Source organism: Elaeis guineensis, chromosome 4 (assembly GCF_000442705.2).
Source record: "Elaeis guineensis isolate ETL-2024a chromosome 4, EG11, whole genome shotgun sequence".
NCBI classification, from domain to species: domain Eukaryota; kingdom Viridiplantae; phylum Streptophyta; class Magnoliopsida; order Arecales; family Arecaceae; genus Elaeis; species Elaeis guineensis.
The window spans coordinates 139,187,420-139,213,610 of NC_025996.2; the positions used below are offsets into that span (position 1 = coordinate 139,187,420).

At 35.8% G+C, this 26,191-nt stretch overlaps 1 non-coding gene across 1 annotated transcript; it reads right to left on the reverse strand.

The window, feature by feature from the left end:
• Positions 1 to 22,520: 22,520 nt before the first annotated feature.
• LOC140857672 (small nucleolar RNA R71) lies at positions 22,521 to 22,627 on the reverse strand. Its single transcript, XR_012141166.1, has one exon. It is a non-coding gene; the product is annotated as a small nucleolar RNA R71 (small nucleolar RNA).
• Between the last annotated feature and the right edge of the window lie 3,564 nt (positions 22,628 to 26,191).

Below are 26,191 nucleotides of genomic sequence, written 5' to 3' on the forward strand. Positions count from 1 at the left end.
CTAAACGAGTCCTAAGATATATATTATCATCATATGAGATCAAAGAGATATCAATCTCAAAGTACCAAGTTACAACAGATCAACTTATCGATAAGCAGATTCAGGTTGGTATTTTATCGACTTGAATAAGAGACCCCCTGGTATTCTATGTCCGAGATGATAAGTCTCAACTGATAAAGGAATATTCAGATTGGGTATTTACTGACCTAAATCACGGTACCTCTTATATCCGGGATAATTATTATGACTAGTCTCTATTTTACCTTGATCATCTACCGAAGTGAACTATTATATTGATGGACTTAATCATTCTGCGAATGCCTCTGATGGTTTCTGCAACCAAGCCATAGCTAACCACGATCTCATATATAGTTGGCAGAGATAATCAGGTATGATCTCATGTCGAGTTTATATGCACAACTGTACACCAGCTCACTTACAGGAGGCTCTCTAACTGCCTAACAAACTCTTCTAACCATCTAACAAACTCTAGAACGGCCTTCTCAACCCCTCTATAAATAGAGGGCTAGGGATCTTCTATCAATAAGTCATGCTTTCTGAAACTAGAAAAGACTCTGTTGGTAGAAAGCTAGGCCAGAATCTTAGCTCCTAACCGATCTTTCTCTAATTCCATTCGATCTCTCTTGCTCTCCTACTCTTTTTCACTTCTGTTCTTAAGGCTCGAATTGATTTAAGTATCGAAGGGTCAAGAACCGGAAGATCTTCTTCAGATTTTTTGACTGATTTTGTAGATTGGAGGAATTTCCATCGAATCGCAAGGATCGCTGCAGCCCAGTCTCATTCGATTCGATTCGTCCTACTTCAAATTTTGAGCCTTACAGCAACAGAGAACCATCAACATTTTTCACTACAGCTATACCTATTTATATTGGTCCCACCAATCAATAATAGATGACTGAAACGATGGAGAGTATAAAACCTCTTTTGTAGTTTATATTCTGTTCACTGACCTACCACATATTTGGCAAAAAGATCACATACCACAAGAATATCGAAATATACAAATGATGAAAACCGTATGCAATATATGTACATCTCTATCCTTTTTTATTCACCCATTATTCCTCCGTCACCAAAGAAACAACTGCGAATAAACAAATATCAAATATAAAAATCAAGTAGGAGAATAGAGCCTATCGGTCTCCTTGTGATGTCGCATGGGCAGAAAATCCAATTTGGACTTTGGCTGGCCCATCATTGCGGTAAATTTTATCCAAATATTTTGGCACGATTCAACAAATATTACCCAGTAGACCCTTGTTGCATATGATCTAGACCAAGTGACAACATAATGATTGCGGTTTTCATCTCCTAAGAGATAAGATTCCATCCTCTGTGGGTTCAACGTTTCTCAAAATATGTAATACGACGACCTTGCACAAATCCCTATCATGTACATGACCGTGGCTGCTGCTACAATCAATCAAGTTCTTGAATTAGACAACCAATCATTATGTACAAGATCATAATGTCAATGTTTTATGGTACCAAGTATATCGTGCAAAATTGTATCGGACTCGTTGCATTTTAAGGGTGGAAATGGATCTACGGCTTCCTGAGGCTAACTGGGCCGAACAAGCTTCAAGCGAAGTCATGGATCCGTCTGTTGGGCTTGGGTTTTAATATCGGGCCTAAATAGATTTCAAGCCTCTCTTAGACCGATGCTTGGCCTAGCTTCAGGCTCGAGCACAACTTGAACGCAAGCTTGGAACTTGGCACGATCCTAGCTGAATTTGTTATTAAGATCTTCTATTGGACTCCTTTTGTTAGGATTGAGCATTGGGGCCAATCGGGCCAAGAATTTTGTGTCAAGTAGGCCCACTTAGGTCAGTCTAGTCTTTCAACCGAAATGGACTTATCAGGTCAATGCATGACTGGGTTTGGGGTAGGCCGAACATCAGACTCTAGGGAGCATTTAGAAAGAAATTTTGGGCCTAGGCTGGGTCACAAGCCTAAAACATTTTTTAAGCCGGGTTCAGATGAGGAGGTGACTCAGCGTGACCCAATTCTAGCCTGAGCTATGTTATCCTTCATCAGCAATAGCATCAATATGCTTTTTATCCATATGACTTTTGGAGTGTGAACCAGTTGATTTATCTAGGTTTAGGTTGTATTTATTTGCAAATTGATCCAATAGTAAAGAAAATAATCCAACTATCCTACCAAAAAGTTTTTAACTTTGTGAGATGACTTTGATCAGCGAGGAAGGGAGTGAGAAAACTGGCCTAAAGATGTTTCAAGAGAAAGGCAAAAGCCAAACATTTTCGCTGGAGTTGTTCATTTTCCTTTCCTTTCCATCGCAATAAAAAAAATCCAACAAAACAAACATTTATACTTATCTAGCAAGAAGAAAATTAGGGAGAGATAGGGAGGGCTAATGATAATTTTTCCTCTATTATATCATCAATTCTAACGAAATTCCCCAAAAAGGATAAGATCATATTTGAGAGGGCTTAGATTTTTATTTGTGTATTAATATATTTTATCTATTATAAAATGATATATTATTACATCATAAAGAGATAAAATAATATGCTAATGCATCTTATAACAGATACATTAAATATGAATTAATTATTATAACATGTATTATCTGATATTATATTTTTCATGAAAATATAATTTAAAAATTTAGAAATCACATTATACTGTTCATATTATATGTGTGTGTGTGTGTGTGTGTGTTGGTGTGTGTATTATGTATTATAATATGTTAAAGATTATAGTTATGGTAGAACATAATATATTATTAACATAGCAAATCACTAAAATACTATGATCATTCTAATGTAACATATAAAGGTTGTGTTGTATTATAATATGTTGTTATAAATAATCATTTTATTATGACACCACCAACAATAATATACTGGTGTTATTAGGATGATAACAATCATCTTAACGTGTCTCTAAAAGTTAACATATATATATATATATATATATATATATATATATATATATATATATATATATATATATATATATATATATATATATATATATATATATATATATATATAGTTATTAGACTATTTGATGTTACTTACTGCTAATTTTATAGTGCTCTATTAGTCATTTCTGATGTACACGTAAAAGAGGAATGGATATTTTGAGAATGAAAAATTCATTTATAATTTCTATACGACAGTCTAGGTGCCTTGCAAACACTTTGATAACTTGTTCTATAGTAATTAGTTATGTTGCTCTTAATTCTCGAGGTTAGACTAAGGTCGGTGTAGCTACTGAGGCTTTTGATGCAAAGGCTAGAATTATAACAAAGTCTTCTTACTATAGTTTTTTTGATAGAGGACTCTTCGATGCTCATAAAAATTCAAAAATAATAGAAAAAAATATATATAAGAGAGAGAATGGAAAACAATGTCAAAGCTCCTCAGAAGGCTTCAAAAGGCTTACTTTAGGATCCTCTGCCTCTCTCTATTTATAGAAGGAGGTTGGTGGCTATTTCCGTGATGAGCAGTGGCTATTTCTATAGTGGTTGTATATTCGATGATTATGCCCCACAGTTAACACATGATTTGGATAAGATGTTGTAGCCAGCATGTTGTCCAATGATTTCAAATATCTTATCTATGTGATTAAGATTGAAAAATGATCCCAAGAGTATAATTGCTGTTGAGTATCGCAAGCTGGCACGATTATCATTTTAGGTCATCCTTTCTTAAGGTGATGAGGTATGTCATTCCAATCTATCTTCTCCTCAGCAAGAACTAAGGATGGGCAGAATATTCTTCACATCAATTGCCCCTGACTTTCAAGTCTAGGTTTGTTTCAGAGGTCAGATGAAGGGAGTCAAAGGACCAACCTAGTCAAGGTCACTTTATTAGTCGAGTTGAATCTTCTAGAGGTTGCAATCAATACACTTTGAGGATTAACTAGCACATTAATTATTAGGTGACACATGGCATGATCTGAGCTGGATAGATGAAGTGTTATCTCAATTTAAGTCATTGGTCGTAGCGATCTATGGGAGCTTGGCTGAACCAATATCGAGCTATCATGTGGCGAGACTAAAGGGATCTAGATGAAGCATCACTTGATCAAAGTCAATAACAAACTTTTCACTTTAACCATTTCACTACAGGGAGGTGCTACTGCTCCAGCGATTTCTGGTTGAGTTCCAGCAAATTCGAAGGGATTCTGACAAGTTGCTCCAATGATCTTTTCTGATCGTTCCTTAGTGACGTTCAATTGGATCATTGTGATTTTACAATCCTCATTTTTTGATTGCTTGGTCCTTTTTTGACCTCTCTCCTGACCTTAGGCTAGGTTATATTGACCCTTGTCCCTTTTTTTTTTGTTTTGCTAGATTTCCCTTTCCTTTCTTCTATTTATCACTTGTCTCTAGCAAATCTATCGAGGATGAGTAAGGCAGAGTGTCTCTGTGGAGAGTTGGTCATCTGACTGCGAGCTGTCCTAAGGTCATAGAGCCCTATCTTTAGCCCAAGTGCCGCCTTCCAAGGATTCGGAGGTTAGGACATGGCATTGGTCCTCAACCATGAAGATCTGAAGGTAATCTGCCATCAATACTACATCCCCCCTCTCGGAGTCCGATTGGAACTGATGGGTGTGGAGGGAAAGGTCACTGACCCTCTTTCAAGTTGGCCCAATCTATATGTGGAGACTTTAGAGCCTGCTTGACACTTCCTACCACTTCACTTTAATGTCAAATAGTTCACTTTAGTGCCGATCCTCCATCTTTCTTTAAATTTCAACCACTTCACTTTAGTGCTAGTCCCCCACGTTCCAAACTCATGGAGGATGATATTTGCTTTCCATTCTCTTCTTTTTCTCCTTAAGATCAACCCATCTATGTCTCTCTTCCAAGATTGCTTCATATTGAAGAAGTACCCTACAGAGAGAGATTGATGGTATATCTCATCTCAAAAGGGACACCATCTCATCCAAGATTCTCATTTCTCCATCCATGGACAGAATAAGAGGTTCTTTTTTATACATACTAAGCAATTTTGGTGGTTTGACATCTCCTAGGGCCAACCTTGGAAGTTGATGAACTGAGCTCCAGGGTTCTCAAATGCTGACAATCAATCCTTGAAGGTTCTGCTCTAGCGCAGCATTCCACCTCTGCATGAGCTATCATCTGAGTATACTTTGTTTAATGTTGGTCTAAATCCTACCAATCCCTAAGGTAATGTCTTCTTAACTATTTTTCTTTAATTTCATTTGATTACACATCTTCTATCCTTTCTTCAGTTTCAAAGTAATGAGATAGGATGAGCTCGAGATACTTCATAGGGCAGCCTAGAAGAAGATGAGGGCTGTCACCAAGAAATCATGATCCAAGCAGGGTCACATTAAGCCCATGATTGCTTAGCTAGTTTCAAGTCTAGCTAGGATTTGAGCCTAGGTACCACTTCGAGGAGAGTGGAGGCCGACCTTGAGGTGCAAGTTATTAGTGTACTATTTTCAGCATTTCTTTGAGCCCCACCACCTTCAATGCCTTAATGGAGTAGTTCACATGGTGGACATGTTGAGGAAAAGTAAAAGAGGAGTTCAATCAAAAATTTGGCTCAAAACTAAAAGTAAAGAGCTTGGAGATAAGACTAAAGGAAAGAAGCTCCAAGATACTTACCCGAAGAAATGAGTTTTATGCATTGGTGATATAGAAGCTAGAGCCCTACATCCTAATGATCTCCTGCTCAGTTGACAGCATGACCGCTTGAAGTAAATCCTTGACGATCTTGTAGTTTTAAAGGCCCAAATTGGATGCCTTGATGTCTTGTTGTGCAGGATTCAGTACCATGCGTTGTAACAGAAAAAAAAAATAGAATAAGAATATAATCAAATATGTGGATCAGCCAAAAGGCTCGCCTCCATGGGACATACAAGCTTCATAATGAGGAAAAAAAAATTATAAGAGGAGATCACACTCTTAACCCTCGTACACCAATTTTTCTCTCTCAACAAGAAGCTCTCACTTACAAAAGTTCTCTCTCTAGGAGATCCTTTGAACCCTTGGAACGATCATTGTCTATTGCCTATCAGTCTTTTTGAAGCACTCCTATACTTTTGCTCTCTATCGGCTCCTCTCGATCTGCTGCTCCTGCTCAGGGATCTACTGAACCACACCCCACTTCTCGATTGCCCACAGGATCTCTTAAAGATCTGAATCTGTGCCCTGATCGGAGATAGATTTTCGATTGTAACTCAAATTAGCATCTGAACCGATAGATCACAATCGGCTTGTCCCTAGTAGAGCTATCAATTTGAATTACGCCCATCGGATTGGCCTATCCCACTATATAAATGGGACAGATTGGGTTCATATTTTAGCAATCCGTTTAGAAGTGGATCAAATGATCTGCCCTGTTTGGATTGGCGGATCGAGGCGGGTCAGGATGGACTGACCCACCTCTTGATATATATATATATATATATATATATATATACACACACACACACACACACACACACACACACATATATATATATACACACACATATATATACATATATACATATATATATATATAAATATATATACATATATATATATATATACATATATATATATATATACACATATATATATATACATATATATATATATACATATATATATATATATATACATATATACATATATATATATATATATATACATATATATATATATATATATATATATATATATATATATATATATATATATATATATATCAAACTTAGTCATCCCCAACCCCAAAGGGCCCAAACCCAAATCCCCTTCCCTTATCCCTTCCCCAAACCCAAATCCCCTTTACTTTCTTTTCTTTTCTTTTCTTTTTTATTTTCTATTCTGTTCCATTGTTATTTCCTTTGGTCCAATATTTTCTATAACCAAAAACAGCATTAGTATATTGTCCGTTTGTAGATGGATAGAAGTGATAAAAAAATATTTATCTATTTATCATTAAAATAGTTTTTCTCCTCCTCTATGGTTGTTGGTTGTAGCAAGTTTCATCCTCATCTAATCCTTCATGGCTAAACCACTCTTAGATGGAGCAATCGCACAAGATTTTCGAGCTATGTGGATCACCATCAGATGAGTACAGGAAGAAATCTAAGTTGCCTCATGCAACTATTTTCACACCTCAAAACCAATACCAACACTGTTGTGTTGAGACATTTAAGGATTTTCCTCCTTCAGCATTAGCGCTTTTGGATTCCTTACTTGCAATATAACCAGAGAAATGGGGAACAACAGCTTCTTCCCTTCACAGTGAAGTAAGCTCTGACTTTTTGTAGCTTGTAATTTAAATCATGATTGTTTTCCCGAACTGTAGTTTGGAAAGCATGTAGGTTTAATTTCTAGCTTCTTCCTATATATTCTTGCACAATAAAAATATAATGTTAATAATTTCTCGTTATTACTGTTTATATATTTTTTTTAGAATTTTGATGGGTTAGCCCATTTAACCTTCGGCCCATGATGAGTCGGGTCAGATTGAAATTTTTTCAACCCACCAGTTAAACGGGCCAGCCCACCTCGACCCATTTAAAGGTGAGTCAGGGTGGGTTGGGGTGGGTTTGCCCGTCTTGACAGCTTTAGTCCTTGGGCCATTCGATCGCATCTCATGAAGCCTCATCCACATGTCCGAACCTCCTGATCAACTCTGGACCATCCGATCCATGTCCGGCATTGATTACAATCATTGGATTGCGCAGTCAATCCATGGAGAAGCCCATAGACCAAGAGAAATCCTCTAGAAAATAACATCGATCCACCATAGACTGCACAAAACCCAGGAAAAATGGTCGCTCTGTCCATGCGCTCTCACATGGACCGTCAGTCCATCATGGAGCATGGTGAAAAATCCATAAAGGCCTCACCCGCACTCGCGCATGCTGGGCCTCACCCGTGCTAGGCCGTGCCTGCATGCTGGGCCATGCACCTACTCCACCGTTGGGCCTAGCCCACTCCACCACCATCCTACACCAGTCCATGGGCCCCTCTGACGACCCATGGGTCGTACTAATTGCTCCCAGATTCTCTAACGCATATCTTCTCCATTCGGACTCCATTTGGACTGTTCTTGGACTCATTGGACTCCATTCGTCATCCTAGACCACATTCTAGGCTTATTGTAGATTGAATCTCGAGATTTTTTTCTCAACAATCTCCATCTCGGTTCGATATTCAATCTTCTCCTAACTTTGAGAGCTTTTGGATCTTCTCGCCTCCGTACCATGGGGCAAATAACTGCTGATCATGGATGGACAAATATGGGAGTCGAGCCAAGCTGCTCTATCCTATTTTTATCATATACTATGCTCCTCCTAATCTGAGACCTGCTCCGTGTAGCCTCCTGCAGCAATAGAAACTTCATACTATGATATCGCCTCTTATCCTCCCAAGTCTCATGCCTTGTGTCTGATCCACCTCCACCTAAAGCTTCACCTCACTCTAGATCCTCCATGGCTCCTAACGCTCCACCTTGTACTATGCTCTCCGCTAAGTAATATTATCCTCTCGTCCTCTTTCTTTCCTTCAATATCATCCTATCGTTGTGCAAAACCTTCAGGATTCCTCCATCGGCTCTCCATCTATAGCTGGTCGAATTCAGTTTGCTCAATGAGATAAGATTTTGTATAAAATCGGATATTTATCGAACCTCCCTCATTGCACCATCATGTGTCTTCGAATTGACCATCTCGATGCCTTTGATCGTACAGTTCAATCTATCTGGTAGATAAACAGTATCCTCACTGCTCTCCAAGAAGTCAAATAGCTCCTCTCTATAATATATAGGATAGGTACATCAGAATTTAAAATTCACTGCTGAAAAGAAGTAGATACCTCATCAAATATGATTAGGACATTATGCTCTGACTTGCTACTGACAGTTGCTGCAGTAGCCCTTGTTCGATCTTTTTGTTGTGGGCAATCTCTGGCTAGATGCCTCAATTTATTGTATCGATAATATCTGATCTTGCTCAGGTCCCTCATCTTAGATTTGGACAGCCCTCATTGTGATCTCCTATCAGTTCATTTGTTGCCATTTTGATAGAAGAGTATCCTATAAGTCAATCACAAGTGTGTTCGATGAAATTTTTCTTTATAATTTTCTAACTCATGTAATGATATTAATTATTTGATAATAAAATGAGGATTGATTCATCATATTAACTGCATCTTATTATGTCAAGATTATGATGAATCTCAAAGATTAGGATAATAATTTTATAAGACATGAATGGGTCATGCTGGTGAGATCTAAAATCTTAAAATTCTAATCTTAAATATTTCTGATCGTAGAAATATTAAGTCAGAGATCAATATTCTGGATAGACTGGCGCCTCTTATGTATGCTCGATGGAGAAAGTGGCAGATCTCACTAGCCACTTGTGTGGGATATATAAGGATGTGGGTGCTCATTTAGAAAATAAGTCCACTGAATTGACTCAATGAAAGAGAACATCTTATGAAAGCTTTAGTTGCATGTCAAAGATGGTTCTCTAAGTGAAAGTTGTACAAGTGATCTTTAGATCTGAGATCATCATGGAATCTTGTGCACATGAATCTATATTTTAGTTCATACTCAAGCATGGCATTAAGACATATATGGGATGTTCTAGATATGGTAGAGTGTGTATGAAGGTTGTGAGTAGGTCAATGTGAAATCGATCACTTCTGGTAGGAGGAGATTGCATCTTGTGTATTCTCATTCCTATATGACTCAGGCAAAATCTTTTGACCAAAAGTAGGAAGGAGATTAGAAAGAGTTTCTAATGCTTCTTCATTGGAGTCATCATTGGTTAATTGAGAATTGATATGAATATATACTTGAGTTTGATATGATTCTATACTCATGAATATATTCAAAGTGCAGGGATGATCGAAGGATTGTATTGCATGGTAACTTATCATTGAAGGGTATATTTGATATTTCTACTAGGTATTTCTACCAAATTTTATATCTTCTGGGTAGTAATGATACATTACTGGATGTCAATCTTGACTTGTAGGTCTGATCAAATTAAAGAATTTAATTCGATCGTTAATTAGAAAGAGTTCTAATTGTTGAGCTCGGGTTAGCTCGATTGGATCTAGATCGGTTAGATTAAAGTCTAACCAAATTACGTCAAGTTACATCCGAGCCTACTACTGGCTAGATGTGGAACTCAATGGGTCACACACATATAGAAATTGACCAAGGACCCTTTTGAAAAAGGTTGACTGAAATTTTGGATTCAATCAAGATTTCGATAAGCATGCTAGCATGTGTGGAAACCCTAGTTCCTTTTGAGATCAATTTGATCTCATGTCTTGTTGATTTGCTAACCCAATTTGGTGGACATTTGGGTTAGGCCAAGCCACCTAGAAGCAGCCAAAAAAGAGGTGCCACATCTTATCTTAATGCCAAAAACCAAGAGTCCAAAATGAGGACTTTTGGGCAAATATGCAGAGCGCACATGCTATTTGGTTTTGGCATACAGAAGGACTAAGAGTCCTTCTGCTTTGGGTCTCTATTTTTTATGACAAGTAGATCAAATCACAAACCACCTAGAATACTATTTGAAGTACAAAAAATCCATCAAATTATGCATGAAAAAAATTCCTAGAGCATTGCTATGCGTGCGACAGGTTTTTTGGACGCACAATGGGATGCGAAGACTCCTTCTATTTAGGGAGTCTTAAGTGACTTTTTTATCTGATAATTTTTTTCATAAGAATCAATTTTAAGTATTGATCATATGATAAGAATCTAAAAAATAATTGAATATTGGAAGGTTGCTTTTGATGCCCTTTTCTGGGCATGCGCGCGTGCGATAGCGAGAAGGCACTTGCATGTCTCTCCGATTAAAAGTCCTTCTCAGGTTTAAACACTTATCCAAATGGGGCGACACTTGTTCATACCCTTTTCATTTGAATCATGTGTTACATGGCAAACTTTAACCTGATCTAAGGTGAGAAGAGATGCCAATTGCGTCTCATTCTGGGCATTAGCACGTGAAAGGGCTGAAATCGACGTATCACATTCTGAAGAGTCCTTCTATTTAAAGACTCTCAGATAAGTGATACGATGACTTGATATGGCTTTTCAAATGAAGCATGCCTTCTCTATTGGTGCCCCATCTTGTACTATAAATAGGGGATGGTAGAAGGATTGATCATTCAATTCTTACATCCCCTATCCACTCCCTCTCTCCCTCTCTTACAACTCTAGGGTTTAGGACAAAGGTTTGTTCTTTTAAGATAAACCTAATTCTAATAGCTCTAAGGGTTTAAGAGGTCTAAAAATAGATGGTCAGGTCTAGTGGATTATCTTGAGAGGTTCAGATTCAAGTCTGAAGGAAGGTCTGATCGATTGATGGCTAGTCGAGTTCTAAGGACTAGAACTCTTAAAGCAAGGTGAAGAAGGAGCGCTGTCTTTGGTTTAATTTTTATGTGAATTATAGTTGGAGGGTAGATACTTAGATGCCTTATGAAAATTAGATTAGCACTATAGGTATTCTTCTGACCTAAATTTATTTTAATTATATTTTGATTGATATAGTTAAGGATTTCTGGGCATTAGGGTTTTCGGTACATCGGATGTTTTGAATGAAATTTTAAACATCTAACCCTTTCGCTGTGCCATCAGAACCCAATAGAGATATCAAAGCCTACCTTGATTTATATAATCAAAGATTAAATTATTATTTTAATTGTGATCAAGCATGGGGTTTTAGTTTGATTCAAGTCAGATAATGGGTTGAATCTGATTGAACATCCAAACCCTAGTATGTCTTAGAGACATATTTTAAATATAAAATGTATAATGTATGTATAAAATTTTCTTAGTAGCTTAGTACTCTAATTGAGGTTCATCATCAGACCATCCGGTCATAAGAGCAAGTAAGGTTCAAAGATCTTTTCTTTCTATTCCATAGGGTAATCTTATGGCATATCGGGGTGCCACTGTGATGTCCTAAGAAGAAGAACCGTGAAAAGAGTATTTTATATTCATGAATATTATTAAAATTTTATGTATATGTGATATGCTTGAAATACTTAATTATAATCATTTTATATGATTATATTTTCATATCTTAGAGATATGATTGGATGTTATGATTAGTTATTATGATTTTTAAGATACAACTATATTAGTGCATCATTGTGATTGGTTGATTTAGGATGTGCTTGAGACCATTAAAGTCCTCATAAAAATTATATTAAGTCATAGTATTGTGAACCAGTAGCTAATCTATTTTTTTAAATTAATTAATTAATTAGTGTCTAAGGAGTGTTTCAAATACGGTGGTTATTTAATTGGTTCCGTTGCTGGTCTGGCCAATATTATTGGTGTCTAAGAAAAGCAACGGAGGGACCTCCACTAATCTTAACACTTTTTTTATCAACTGAATTAGTTTGAATCTTGAATGATGGTAGCTCAGTATTTTGAATACTATATATGCCTTCCTTCATGCCTAATCAATATCCTGTCAAAAACTATAGTAAGTTTGTTGTGATATCCACAAGGTTTGCTATGGGGATTGATGAGAATTTATCTTGATGCATATTAGATGCTTTACGGCATATTTTGGATATGTTACTTTGTTGTGATATCCACAAGGGTAGTATTTTTCAAATATGACTGTACGAAAATAAAAGATCTGATTTAACTATAAAATACTATAGTTTGTTGTGATATCCACAAGACTATGAGTATTTTTAGAGGTAAAGATTATGTTGAGAGTTGCATGAGATGCAATTGAATAGATTTTCTTACCTTTGAACTCATTAAGATTTATTGTGATATCCATAAGATTTCAATGAGGGATTAAGATCTCAACTCCATTAAGAAACCAGATTAGAGTTTCTGATTTACCATAGGAAGGACTATGGCATCCGATAAAATAGTAGGAGATATAACTAGTTTTAAAAATCTTCATCTAGTTATGCATGTCAAACATGAGTGGTCTGCTTATATTATTGTTCTTTATTTATGTAGATTTAAGTCTATGTTATGACTTCTTTATTTTTACTTCATAACACCATAGATAAAAATATATTGACCGATCTCAACTATGTAGATTGATTGAGGAACTTATAAGTTAGGTTTGTATTGGAGAAGAACTCTGATGTTTTGGATATTTCTGACTTGAAATTGGTCAATTATAATGAGAAGATAAAAGATGTTTATAAGGATATTATCCATTCATTTTGTAATAAATTTAAAAATTAGGAGTATAATTGCAAGAATAATCTTGCAAGTTTGAAGCAGGGTGTAAGTGTAGCACCAAAAGGTGTGTATATGATACAGTCTTATTTTTTATTGAGTGACTCAGACTCTAATACTTGAGTATTAGATACCGCTTGTAGATCGTATATTTGTAATTCATTACAGCGACTACAGAATATCAAAGGTCTGAAAAGAGATGATCTCAAGCTCTATGGCACAAGTAGAGAGTCCATTAGCGTAGAGGCTATGGAAATCTATATACTTGATTTGCCTTCGGATAAAATTTTAGATTTGAAAGACTGTTATTACATGCCAAAGATCATTAGAAATATTATTTCTATACTTTTGTTATTAAAACAAGGTTATAAAATAAGGCCAATGAAAAATGGATGCTCCATTTTTTTTTTCTAATAAATTTTATGACAGTGGTTATATTGATAATATTTTTTTAATTCTTACACTCAATAAAAATATTTTTTATATTGAAAAAATTTTTTTAAAAAAAAGAGAGAAGATATGAATATCACATATCTCTAGTATTACCGCCTTAGTCATATTAGTGAGTCGAGGATAAACAAGTTATACAAAAAAAAATTTTTTTGACCCGTATGATTATGAATCATTGGAAACTTGTGAATCTTATCTCATGGATAAGATGACCAAGACTCTATTTTTTGGACATGGAGAGAGGGCAAATGAGTTGTTAGCCCTAGTATATATAGATATATGTGGACCGATGACAACTCAAGCTAGAGGAGGATACTCCTATTTTATCACCTTTATAGATGATCTATCAAGGTTCGGATATGTGTATCTTATGAAACATAAATTTGAAGCCTTTGATAAGTTCAAGGAGTATCAAAGTATAGTCGAGAAACAAACTAAAAAAAGTATTAAGATTTTTCGATCTGATTGAGGAGGAGAATATTTATCCAGTGAATTTTTTGATCATCTTAAAAGTAAAGGTATTCTCTCTGAATGGATCTCTCCTTATACATCCCAGTTAAATGGTGTGGCAGAAAAGAAAAATCGCACTTTGATGAATATGGTGCAATCCTTGATGTGCTTCACTGATCTTCCAATATCTTTCTGGGGATATGCCCTAGAAACTACCGCATACATATTAAATAGAATGCCTTCGAAGTCTGTTGCAAGCACACCATATGAGATATAGAAGGAAAGAAAGCCTAATCTTAAACATTTTAAGATTTGGGGCTGTCCTGCTTATGTCAAAAATATTTTTGGACATAAGCTTAGTGCTAGATCAGATAAGTGTAGATTTGTAGGGTATCTTAAAAAAACTAATGGATACTACTTCTACCATCCTACTGAACAAAAGATATTTGTTAGTAGGTATGCCACTTTCTTAAAAAAATTGATCCAAAAATACCAGTGGTTGGACAATAAGAAGATCCTCAATCAGAAGTATTCAAGGATAAGGTACATCTACAATACATACCTTCTCTTCAAAGGTCGGATAGAGTGCGTCAAGCACCTCTGAGATATAGTTTTATCATTGAGAATGATAATTCGATCAACATCATTTAGGATGATAATCCACTAACCTATTCGAAAGCTGTAATGATGATAAAAACATATGTTTCCTCGCAAATACATATTATTTATGATGAAAATGGAGGTTTCATCGCAAATAATTTATAATTTTTAAATTTTTAAATTTTTTATTTTTTTACTTATTAGTGAGAAAAATTTTTAATCATAAATAATAGAGTATTTATGACAAAAATTGAGTTATTATCACCAATATTCGATTATTGATGATGTTAAATTTTTATCATAAATAATTTATAATTTTTAAATTTTTTAAATTTTTTATTTTTTTATATATTAGTGATGAAAATATTACATTGTAAATACTAGAGTATTTATGATGAAAAATTTACTATTCATTATAAATACTCATTATTTACGACGTAATATTTTTATCATAAATAATCTATAATTTTTGAATTTTTAAATTTTTTTATTTTTTTCAAATATTAGCGATAAAATTTTTTTATTATAAATACTAGAGTATTTCTAATAGAAAATTAATTTTTATCATAAATATATAAGTATTTATGATGTAATATTTTTATCATAAATAATCTATAATTTTTAAATTTTTATTTTTCTGTACATATTAGTGATGAAAATTTTTTATCATAAATAAAATATATTTATGATGAAAATTTTATTTTCATCATCAATAATCCATCATTTACAACATCATATTTTCATCATAAATACTCTATAATTTTTAAATTTTTAAAATTTTTTATTTTCTTTCAAATATTAGTGACAAAAATTTTATGTTGTAAATACTTAAGTATTTATAACAGAAAATAAGTTTTCATTGGGAATACATCTATATTTATGACATAATATATTCATCATAAATAATCTATAATTTTTAGTTTTTTTTAAAAAAATTTCACATATTAGCGATGAAAAATTTTTGTAAATAATATTAATTTATGATAAAAATTTAGGTTTCATCATCAATACTCTATTATTTATGATGTAATATTTTCATCATAAATAATCTTTAATTGTTGAATTTTTAAATTTTTTTATTTTTTTTAAATATTAATGATGAAAATTTTTCATCGTAAATAATATGTATTTGTGATGAAAATTTAATTTTCATTGTAAATACTTTCATTATTTATGATGAAATAATTTTCATCACTAATATTTCAAAATTTAAAATTAAAATAAATATTTTATTATTTACGATGATTAATTTCATCATAAATAATATGTATTTATAATAAAATTTTATTTTCATAGCAAATATGAAGATATTTACGATGAAAAATTATTTTATCATAAATAAATAATTATTAGCAATAAATTTTTATTTTCATCATAAATATCCTTATTTACAATGAAATATATTTTCATCGCAAATAAATTCATCGCAAAAAGTGGCATTTCTTATAGTGTTAGGTTTTCTCACCAACGTAGAGTTAGTTAATCAGGGACATCCCTATTTGGGTTATCTCCCTCTTGAGTAGCCAAAGTTTGGCTTTAGTTTTACTCATTTTTGAGTGAGCTCGGATATTGATGGTCCTGATTTTTGAGGTATCTTCATGGGAGCGATTAATTCTCCAAGTAGTCGGGGTCTCGATCAATCCTAGGTTATTCCATGTTCATCATGGATCAAGGTCTCAACCATTCTTGGATTGTCGCAAGTTTGTTGTAGGTCAAGGATAGCCAAAGTAAATCATATTGTGGCTTTATGCTAGATATCGACTTAGAACACTTGGAAGAAAGAGTAGGAAATGATTTTATTGAATGCAACTTCAAAAACATAGATTAAATTACTATTAATAAACTCATAAGTTCTCCAGGCTCCAAGTTTGGGGTATCAAGGCGCCATCCAGATGCTTAAGTTGATATGTTCCAAGTGGCATGACCTCATCTTTTTTGTAAGGATCATCTTAGTTTAGCCATGGTTTTTCTTGTTCTTTGAACTGGGGCACTTCAGCTCATCGTAGGACGAGGTCACCAGCTTGGAAGACTTTGCTTTGATATGGAAGTGGATATGTCACTATCCATACCTACGCTAGCTCTCTCGCTTCTTCAAATATATTCATATTTGCTTTAAGATGCTCCGAGTTGTTTTACTCATCAAAATTTTTAACATGAAATGAGAGAAAGCCAACCTCAAGTAGGATAATGGCTTTTGTTCCAAATGTGAGGTTGTAGGGTGCCTTCCCAATAGAAAATCGTTGCATAGTTTGGTATGCCCAAAGCACGCATTGGAGCTCTTCTATACATAGACTTTTAGCTTGGTCCAATTTTACCTTCAAGACCTACAGAAGAGTTCAGTTAACGATCTTGGCCTCCTTATTGGTTTGTAGGTGACCTATAAAGGTAAGATGATGCATGATGTTGAGCACACTGTAGAACTTCTTGAACTCGGTATTATTGAATTGCTGACTGTGCTTGGTGATCATGATCTGAGAGAGATCAAATTGATAAATGATGGCTTTCCAAATAAAATTATAATCTAAGCCAAAGCCTCAGTCTCTTCGACAACCCACTAAGTCGTCGATGGTGACAATCAGAAACTTTTGCTATCCCAATGCAAAGAAAAATGACCTGAGGATGTCCATTTCCCACTACATGAAGGGCCATGGAGCGTTGACTGATGTTAAAGCAACTGCAAGCCAATGTTGGATACCCATATTATTCTATTTGCCTCAGTTGCACTTTTGTATAAGGTCGATTGCATCTTGCTATAAAGTCAATCAATAGTACTCCATCGAAGCACTTTATAGGCTAATGGCCTACCCCCTATATCATTGTCATAAATGCCCTTATGCACTGTTTGAAGTACATAATTAGTCTCCATGGGGTGCAAGCATCTGAGGAGAAGCAAGGAGAAAGACCTCTTATATAGTGTGCTATCATGAAGGACATAGCATAAGATTTGTTGCTTCAGCTTTCGAGCTTCACTTTGGTTTGTTGGGAGCATTCCACTTTGGCGGTACTTGATGATTGGATCCATACAGCTCAGTTCCAAATCTACTTGCACTATTGGCACTGGTTCCTCTTGACCTTTCTAGGACCTCATGATATGAGCTTTTTTGAGATCGATAAATCTCAAGGTGGCAAGCTTTCATAGCAAGTTGGCCTTAGCATTTTCTAACCCGGGAATTTATTGAATGTCAAAGCTTGCGAGGGCTAAGGTGGAGTCTCTTACTTTTTGCATGTATCTTTTATATTGGACTCTCGAGCTTCATAAGAGTTGCCATAGACCCTCCACCATTATGCTCCTAGCTCCTTGACAATTTTGATACCAATTATAAAAACCCCATATTCTACTTCATTTTTTAAGGTTTTGAACCCAATCCAAATAGTGTACACCACAACTACATCTTTCGGGCTAGTTAAGACTAGTGTAGTGTCAGATCTTACCATGTTGGAAGATCCATCTACATGCAGGATTCCATACTTATTGGGTGTCTCCTCTTTAGGCTTGGCCTTTGGCACACCTTCCTCGGTGATGGTACATTCCAAGATATACTAGTCAAGTACCAGCACTTTAATGGCTAGCAAAGGTTGGTATTTTTGGTCAAACTTACCAAGCTTGATTGCCCACTTAGCAAGTTAACCTGAAGTGTCAAGTTTTCATCGGCTGGTCGGTCAGCATGGTTACCGTATGAGCTTGAAAATATGATGTAATTTCTTTGTTAGGGTCACTAATGCATACACCATCTTCTCAAGCTTTGAGTACCTTGTCTATGCATCGTGAAGAACTTTGCAGATGTAATAAATTGGCTTTTGTAGCTTTTCTTCTTCTTACACCTGCATTGGGCTCATTACTATAGATGAGATGCCAGGTACAAGTAAAACTCCTCATTTGATTTTGGCTTGCTGAGGGGTGGAAGTAAGCTAAGGTACTTTTTTAGCTCATCAAAGACTACTTGGCATTTCTACCAAAAAAATAAAGGCTACTTGGCATTCATTGGATCATTGAATGTTTTTGATTTGCTTCAGAGCTTTGAAGAATGATAGACACCTATCAGTTGACCTGGAGATCCTCTGTGGACTTCGGAGGTACCATCTCCCACATAGCTCAGATTTTTTTTAGATTTGCATCGATTTCTTGCTATGAGACTATAAAACTAAGGAGTTTTTTGGATGCGACTCCGATAGTGCATTTGGTAGGGTTGAGTTTCATGTGATACCTTCTAAGTGTTGCGAAAGCTTCTACGAGGTCAGTAATATGATGGCTGGCCTCTTAGCTCTTGATCAGTATAATGTCCATATACACCTCTATGTTTCTCGTAATCTACTCCTTAAATATTTTGTTTACCAACCTCTAATAGGTCGCTCCTAAGTTTTTCAAGCCGAACGACATAACCTGTAACAAGAAAGACCCAGGTTGATCCGTAGTAAAAATTATTTTTTCCTCATCTTTAAGTGCTTTATAGATCTAATTGTAACTCGAAAAAGCATCCATGCATGAAGATGAGGAGATGGTGTCCTGATGTGTTATCACTAACCGATCGATTCAGGATAGAGAAAAGATATCCTTGGTGCAGGCCTCATTGGGGTTGGTGTAGTCCATACAAATGCCACTTTTCATTTGCTTCCTTGACGAGGATCATGTTTGCCAACATGTCCAAATTATTGAACCAAAAACGTGGATCATAGCAAAACCCCGCCGGATGAATGATGATTGTTATCGTCCAAGCAGAAATTTCATCAGATATTGAGCAATTTAAGCAATCAAGAACGTGAGATGACCACAAAGAGAGAACAGCAAACTTTCATACATGCAAAACACATGAAACCCCTCCCAATGCTCACGAGCTGAGTAGAGGTTCCGAGTTTCAACTCGGCAACGCGGTGGCATTCCACCGTTATTCTTTGAAGAAAACGGCTGCACACAAACACACCACAAACAAGCAGAGACACAGTACTAGATGGACTTCATTTACTTGCTTACATGGCAGAAGCACCTGAGAGATGCTCCATACTTTCTATCAAAAGATCTGTACCATTATTGGACTATTGACGATTGTATTTCCATCTGATGAGACCCATTTCAATGAGCCCTGCCTATAATTTCCACCGCTGCTGCTATCTCTGGAGAAGGTCACTGATTTATGCCACAAATTGACATAAAAAGTATCAATTAATATCTAAATTATCTAACTTTATTAAGAAATTGATACTTGTTATTATATTTTGCAGAAGAATAGATCATCAATAGAAAGAACAAGGAAAGAGGATTCCAACGGCGCAAATTTTATGCAAAACGGAGTTAAATTGACCCAGGAATTGAAGAATGAAGAAAGAAGACTCAATTGGGTCAAACCCGAGTCAAATCAGATCAAAATTGGTCAAAAATCAACTGATTTGGTGATCTGGTTAGCCTCCTGGTCCACAGCAACAGGCGCATGGACCATGGACCCATCGGCGCACTATAAACCCCCTAAAACCTCTTAGTCCCACATCGAAAGTTTTGAAAACCTTATAACCCCCAAATGCCTATAAAAAGCCCCCAAAGGTCCTTGTTTTATGTATTCTTCCTTGAGATCAAGCTTGTAACCCTAGATAGTGGGGTTTTTAGCTCTCTTTTCAAGCCTCGAGCTTTGAGGTTTTTGTAATAAATTTTTTTTTATATATAAAATCTTATTTTTATGCAATTTCATCTCTTTACATTATGCAATTTATTTTTCTTGCAATTAGGATAGTTTAATTTATGCAATTTAATTTTATGCAATTAGGTTAGTTTAAATTATGCAGTTTAAATTTATGCAATTAGGATAGTTTAATTTATGAAATTAGGGTAGTTTATTTTTCTGCATTTAAATTTTGCAAGTAGATTTAGATCATGTCTAGCTAAGCATCCCTTCTAGGGTTTGCGATGAAGCTAGATCATGAGTAGGGATTTTACATAGAGTTCTTTCTTTTTCTTAGGGTTTTTTTTTCTTCCTCTTTTGCCAAGAATTTTTGATGAACTACAGTTGGGTCAGAGTCCCTTCATAGTTCATGCTTGATTCAGTGCATAGGAGGAGAAAACCCTAAGGGATCCTAGTTACTACTCCCCTGTAAAGAATCTTGATGGATTATCGTTGGGCCTTAGTCCCTTCATAATCTATGCTTGGGAAAGACAAGAGGAGTAGTCGTTAGGATCAATAAAAAAAATTCTAGGTAGAATTTCCTAATCTAGATCTAGTGGATTCAAAAAAACCCTAGATCCTTAGTCTTATTGTCTTTAGCAAACAACTTTCGACTTTCGATTTTTGTTAAAGCTCGCTTGAGCATAGATTTGAAAATCATTTTAAAAACCAAGTCTCTGTGGGATCGACCCGTACTCGCTGGTCGTGCTACTCTGCACACCGTGCGCTTGCGGTTTTATTTACAAATTTTAAGATTTGAACATCAAGTTTTTGGCGCCGTTGCCGGGGATTTGGCGTTTTAAATTGTTTTCAAATATTTGTTCTTCGTGCGTTATAACTCTCTTTCTTTTTTCTTTAGGTTTCTATATTTAGTTGGTGATTGCTAGAAAACTCAGGTACGCTTCTAATTTCTCTTTTATTATTTTTAGTTAATTACTTTTGCTTTTAGACCTAATCATTTGAATTTACTTAATCACAAAAAAAAAAAAAATATAAAACAAAACAAAAGACATTTCATAATCGTGAAGTAAAATATCAAAATAAAAAAAAAAATTCTAAATTAAAATCTTTTACATTCTTGGTCATCTTGTTTATTTGTATTTGCATTTTCATAATTAATCTAAGGGCATCAACCCATTAACAAGATAAGGTGGGGATTTCATTACCCTTCCTTAGCCCAAAAACCATCTCCATCATATTGCATTACCTAGACTTTTAATCTTAAAATCAATTAGACGTCAACCTTAAGGAATTCGAGCTCAATAGGACAAGGAACCCTAAGAGTTCTACCAAGTTTGAGTTGTTTGATTAGTTGGTGTCTAGGCAAGTCCCTGAGGGTGGTTTGTTAAATTGGTTCAGTTGCTGGCCTGGCCAACTCGTTTGGTGTCTAGAAAGGCAACGATGAGTGAACCTCCCACCTCTTATACTTACCTGGCTAACTAGTTGATCAATCTCCACTTGGAAGGTTTGAAGGGTCATCTTGGAACAGTTAGGAGCTGTCTAGATTTAGGTTAACCCTAGGATAGATTGAGTTTAATTTATTGATTCACTTGTTTGAAAAAAAAAAAAAAAATTTAAAATTTAAATTAATTTGGTTACTTTTCTTTAGATTTAGGACTCCTTAGGATCTTCTCTTTAGAACTTTTTCTCTTTTCTTTCTTTTCCTTATACATAAAAATTTTATTAAAAAAAAAAAAAAAAAAAAAATTGTATAAACATCGAGAACCGTACACTTCGTGTGTGGAGAAGAGTGTCAGGTCGTCTAGTTAGAATTGAGTCAATTCCTGTTGTTCCAATGGCTGAACCAATCCAACCCATGACCCTTAAGGATTTGTGTTATCCAGTTGGCTCCATCCAACCATCTTGTATCAGGTTGCCACAACCCACAGCTAACAATTTTGAAATCAAACCTCAAATCATAAATATGCTTCCAAAATTCACAGGATTAGAGGATGCTTATATATTTATTAGAGAATTTGAGGAGGTATGTGCAACCATGAAACTGCAATTAACAGAAGATGAGGTCAAACTTAGATTAATCAACTTTGCCCTTAAGGACAATGCTAAGAAGTGGCTTTATAGTCTGCCAAACTATTCTGTCACTACCTGGGAGGGCTTTGTGAGAACATTTTTAAAAAAATATTTCCCCCATCATAAAACAGCTAGGATTAGGAATGAAATAAATCAATTTTACCAACTAGCTGGTGAATCATTTTGGAAGTACTTTGATCGTTTCAAGAATCTTTTGACCCAATGCCCACACTATGGAATAGAAACTTGGAGACTATGCCAGATCATCTATGAGGGGTTAGATTCAAACTCAAGAACCATGCTAGAGTCCATGTGCCAAGGCCAATTTATGGACAAAGAAACTACTGAAGCTTGGCAATTCTTAGAAGACCTAGCCGAGAAAAATTTACAGTGGGAAACAACTAGGGAACCTGATAAAGCTACACCTTCAAGAGGAGGAATGCATCAAATTCAACCAACCCTAGCATCAGAGGCCAAGATTGCAACCTTAACACGTAGATTGGAAGCCTTAGAATTACAGAGACCAGCCAATGTAAATCAAATATCTGCACCCATGTGTAAAGGGTGCAATGCACCAGACCATGTCTTAGAAGAATGTTCCTACTCGAATGAGTGTGCACAGGTGAATGCCACCTATCAAGGACCATTGAACAATCCTTATGCACCCACATATAACCCAGGTTGGAGGAATCACCCGAATTTCTCATGGTCCCAGAATCCTAATGTAGGTAATCCAAATTTCAATCAGCAAAATCTAAGGTCCAACCCAGTGATGAACAACCCGCCAGGCTTCCATGATAATGACAAAAAAATTACCTCTTTAGAGAAAAGCCTAGAAGCCATGATGAAAACACATACCAGCTTTATGCAAACTACGGGTCAACTCATAAATAATAACACCCAAGCTATAGCCCGTCTGGAAATGCAAGTAAGTCAGCTGGCTTCGACCATTAGTGAACGAGAACATGGTAGGTTACCTAGCCAACATGAGCCAAATCCTAGGAACCAAAATGGTCCACGACCCCAACAAGGAAACCAAGTTAATGGTATAAATGCCATTCATACCTTAAGATCAGGAAAACAAATAGACAATAAGGTAGTTGCACTTGATGATATAGATGACTCATCTGCCGAGTCACCTTCTAAAACTACTACCTTTCAACCTCAAGCACCAGAAACTGAAAATTCACCTAGTCCAGTACTTAAAAGTCCTAGAGCTCCTTTTCCAAACAGACTGAAATCCAATAAATCTGAACATTTAGACAAAATTTTAGAGGTATTTAAACAAGTCCAAGTTAATATTCCTCTTTTAGATATAATCCATCAGGTTCCAACTTATGCCAAATTTTTAAAAGATCTCTGCACTAGGAAAAGGACCACTAATGTACCAAAGAAAGCATTTTTGGCTGCAAGTGTCAGTTCATACCTATCTAGCCATGTGCCAATTAAATATAAGGACCCTGGAGCTCCAACAATTTCTTGTGTTATTGGAGAAACCAATATAAAAAAGGCCTTGCTAGATCTAGGAGCTAGTGTGAATATCCTTCCATATTCGGTGTATGAATAACTAAGATTAGAAAAACTTCAACCTACTGGGATCACATTACAGTTAGCCGATAGATCTCTCAGGATCCCTAAGGGAATGATCGAGGATGTTCTGATAAAGGTTGAAAATTTCATTTTTCCTGTAGATTTTATTGTTTTAGAGACTGAGCCAGTTGCGAATCCTAAAGGACATATACCTGTCATTTTAGGAAGACCATTCTTAGCTACGGCCAATGCTGAAATCAATTGTCGAAATGGTCTAATGAAGTTATCCTTTGGGAATATGACCATTGAGCTTAATGTTTTTAACTTAGAACAGGAATCCTCTTCTCATGCTGATGTCAATGTAGTCCAAGATGGTATTTATGAATCCATTGACATTAGTGATGATGAAGTCGACCTAGAGTCTAACCCCTGGTTAATCCATGAGTCTGAGGATGTCAATGAAATACTTAAAGAAAATCAGATTAATCAGGAATCGACACTTCCTACTGAACCAATCATTGAGATGGTGAACTCATCACCTAAACCATCGATAGAGGAAGCACCCATTTTAGAACTGAAGCCCCTCCCAGAACATCTCAAGTATGCATATCTAGGACCCAAAAAAACTTTGCCTGTAATTATTGCATCAGACCTAGATCCCAAGCAAGAGGAGGAGTTAGTGTCAGTTCTAAAAGCAAATCAGGAAGCAATAGGTTGGACCATAGCAGATATCAAAGGAATAAGCCCTTCTATAGTTCAACATAGAATATACTTAGAGGAAGAGGCTAAACCAACAAGAGAAGCCCAAAGAAGGCTTAATCCAGTTATGAAGGATGTAGTTAAAAAGGAGATTCTGAAACTCCTAGATAGTGGAATAATTTATCCTATTTCTAATAGCTCTTGGGTAAGCCCAGTTCAAGTAGTACCCAAGAAATCTGGGGTAACAGTGGTCCAAAATGATGCAAACGAACTTATCCCAACTAGGACCCAAACGGGATGGAGGGTCTGTATAGACTATAGAAAGTTGAATGCTGCGACAAGGAAAGATCACTTTCCTTTGCCATTTATTGATCAAATGTTGGAAAGACTAGCCGGACAAGAGTTTTACTGTTTTCTTGATGGATACTCCGGTTACAACCAGATCCCCATAGCCGCTGAAGATCAAGAAAAGACTACATTCACCTGTCCATTTGGTACTTTTGCCTATAGACGAATGCCCTTTGGACTATGTAATGCACCGGCAACCTTTCAGAGATGCATGATCAGCATATTTTCAGATATGATAGAACGATTTCTAGAAATTTTTGTGGATGACTTTTCTGTTTTTGGTCTAACCTTCTCCGAGTGTCTGAATCACCTGCAATTAGTTCTAGAACGATGTAAGGAGAAGCACCTAGTTCACAACTGGGAAAAATGTCAGTTTATGGTCAAACAGGGAATAGTTCTTGGCCATGTCATTTCTAAAAAGGGGATTGAAGTGGACAAGGCCAAAATAGATCTAATTGCAAGTCTTCCACCACCTAAATCTGTGAAAGAAATACGTTCATTTTTAGGTCATGCTGGATTCTATAGAAGGTTTATTGCCAACTTTAGCAAAGTAGCACGTCCACTGACTAATCTTTTGGCAAAGGATACTAAATTTGAATTTACTCATGAGTGCTTGGAATCCTTTGAATTTCTAAAAAATGCACTTGTATCAGCTCCAATCATTCATCCTCCTGTCTGGTCTGAACCATTTGAATTAATGTGTGATGCGTCCGATCATGTTGTGGGCGCAATCTTAGGTCAACGAATAAATAAGCTGCCTAGAGTGATATATTATGCAAGTAAAACTTTAAATGATGCGCAGCTTAACTACACCACAACTGAGAAGGAGTTCCTTGCCGTTGTCTTTGCTTTAGAGAAATTTAGATCTTATTTGGTTGGGACCCACACCATTGTTTACACCGATCACTCAGCCATTAGACATCTCCTAGCAAAGAAGGATGCCAAGGCACGTTTAATCAGATGGATTTTGCTCCTTCAAGAATTTGACCTAGAAATTAGGGACAAGAAAGGCACTGAGAACGTTGTAGCAGATCATTTGTCCCGAATTCCAGTTGCACCATCTAGTGAACCACCCATCAATGAATCTTTCCCAGATGAGCAACTCATGTCTTTGTCTACTGAACCTTGGTTTGCTGATATTGTAAATTATTTAGCCATGGGCAAGATACCTTCTCATTGGACTAAGCAGGATAAATATAAATTCTTTGCCCAAGTGAAGTATTTCAT